At 38.4% G+C, this 2,395-nt stretch overlaps 1 pseudogene; it reads right to left on the bottom strand.

The window, feature by feature from the left end:
• Positions 1-945: 945 nt before the first annotated feature.
• LOC108997788 lies at positions 946-2,395 on the bottom strand (annotated as a pseudogene).

Genomic DNA, 2,395 nt, shown 5'->3' with positions numbered 1-2,395 from the left:
TCAACAGTGGGGTCATTTCTCACTCGAGTTCTTTACCAGCTTTAGGAGCTTACTGTCTGCCTTTTCTGATTTCATAGCTGTCATTTACGTCTGCTTGAGGAAACATCTCGTAACGTTCTTGTTTTCTCAAGTTATATGTCCTGACGTAGTGAATGGTTCTGTTGAGCGTTTGATTTTGCATTTATGAGATGGTTATGTGATATTGACGTTGCTAATTTATTATGCTTAGGTTTGGTGGGTATTGTTTCTGTGAATGCAATTGGTTTGGTTTAAGGTACAGTATTTTGACTCACTAGTTAACTGTGATGGCGTAAAAGTTACAATATCTGCGCAAGTTTGTTTTGCCGGATTTGATCCCTAGAGTCGGAGAGTGAGACACGTTGGAGGAACCATTTCGACTAATAGGTGGCGCTAGCTTGTATGTTAGGTTTAGGATCAATGTGATGTTTGATGGGCTGGCATAAATTTTCATGTTGAGCCTACAAACATTCCGAATGGCTCTCTCCTGAAAGCATGTCTGTGCATTCTTTCCGTGTAAATCTATCGAGCAGCGAAAATAGAATGACATTTGCAAGGAAAATATGATTTCCACACATTTTATTATTCACCAATTTTTTGGGGTTAAGACTCCCTAGGCAGCCAAGGAAGGAATGGATCTGTAACAACTTTGAGTCATTAGTAGTAGATCCTATGTAAAATGAATGGTAATATTTTTGCAGATGTAATGTGTACCAAAAAGATAGGAAGGATTCACTTCATCAGCTTTAAGGTTACCAATGTTTGCCACAGTATTGATCGTGTATTATCATAGAGTTTGGTGCCCAGGTTGGCAATCAATGGAACTTATGTTGGTACTCAAGTTAGTAACCAATGGAACTTACCCTTGTCTAGAACATATACCCATATATGTAATCATTGAAAAAATAACATGAATAGACTAGTAAGGATACCTCACTTGCCAGTGGATTTATAATATTCCACTTAAAAGTTTCAATATTCTAACTTGTACGGCGTGTTTAGCAATGCATGCAATCATTTTTCACTATCCAATCCGGCTTTCTTTAATTTTTCAAATGCTTGTATAGCCTCTGCATCAAAACCACCTGCAAACTGAAGATTCTGGTGGTTAATAAGATAGATATTGATGGGTGCCATTCATTTTTTGGAGTCCGTTGTACCTGGTGTACTCGATATGCATATCGAACTCCTTGAAGCTTAAGATTCTCTTCACATGAGCATTCATCAGCCTGCAGTTCGTTAGCTATCCTTTTCATGTATTCCCTGGCGAGCTTCAGTGAACTTAGTTTCATCTGCTAATAGTAAAAAGAGTTAGGGTTTGCATTTATTATGATTGTTGGTTTTGGTGGAAGTGGAGTTATTTTCCAATATGAACTGATGGCCGATCTGGAAACCCTAGTGTAGATTATTGAAATGAATACATAGAAAAGACTCGATGGATTGCTGGCCATTTAAGTAATCCTAGCTTGATTACTTATCAAAAATAAAAAAATAAGTAATCCTAGATTGATCATTTAGCTATGAAGTTTTGGCATCTTTTGACACTAGTCAAAACAATTGTGCAAGAGAGTTTTCTGATTAGTAGAACTTTGCTTGGTTGATAGTTGGTGAGATAATTTCCATTGCAGTCATTCTATTTCTATTTCTATAGTTGGTGAGATGATAAGCCATTGTTATCAGTGGAACCTCTAAGCTTTGGGTAAAGATCGACCAGGTGATGCGTACCTGACCGAGTAGACCTGTGTCCAGCATCCACTCCCAAGGTATCTGGAGATCCTTGTATCTCTTGATTGTGCTTTCCCTCATCCTTTCGATATTGTCGATACTTTGCTCCAACCTTTTGATTGAAATAAGATAGTTCAATTAGTGTATAATGTGGAATGAAGTATTAAACTTTTAACATAACAGTATATACATGCTCGCCTGTCTTGCAATGCCTGTATTCTTCTTAGAGCCTGGGTCAAAGGCTCTTTTGGGTTGTCCACAAAACGTGAAACTTCAGATTCAAGGCTTTTCAGATCTCGGTAGGTGCAAGCTGCTTCCCTTAGTGCATATGCTTTTCATTCTGGCCATTGTGGGAAATGCTTCAGTACAGCTCTTTCATCAACCAACGAAGACAATTCCCCATCTAGCCATTTCACAAAAGCCTCCACATCGGAAACATCTCTATAAGTTGCAGACTCTACCTCTTTAGTGAGAAACTTGATGAATTCCCCACGTCTTTCCACATCTGACTTTATCTGATCAGGAGTTTGTCTTATATCAGCAGGGGGAAATTGTTTAGGGGTTAGGCAGGTAGCTAAAAGTTAAGACTAGGGTGCACAACCATACTTACAGCTTTATGATATCTTGAGCGGTTTTCAATTTCTCCAATCAT

This window comes from Juglans regia, chromosome 14 (genome assembly GCF_001411555.2).
Source record: "Juglans regia cultivar Chandler chromosome 14, Walnut 2.0, whole genome shotgun sequence".
Taxonomy (NCBI): domain Eukaryota; kingdom Viridiplantae; phylum Streptophyta; class Magnoliopsida; order Fagales; family Juglandaceae; genus Juglans; species Juglans regia.
This window is presented reverse-complemented; position numbering and strand designations above follow the sequence as displayed.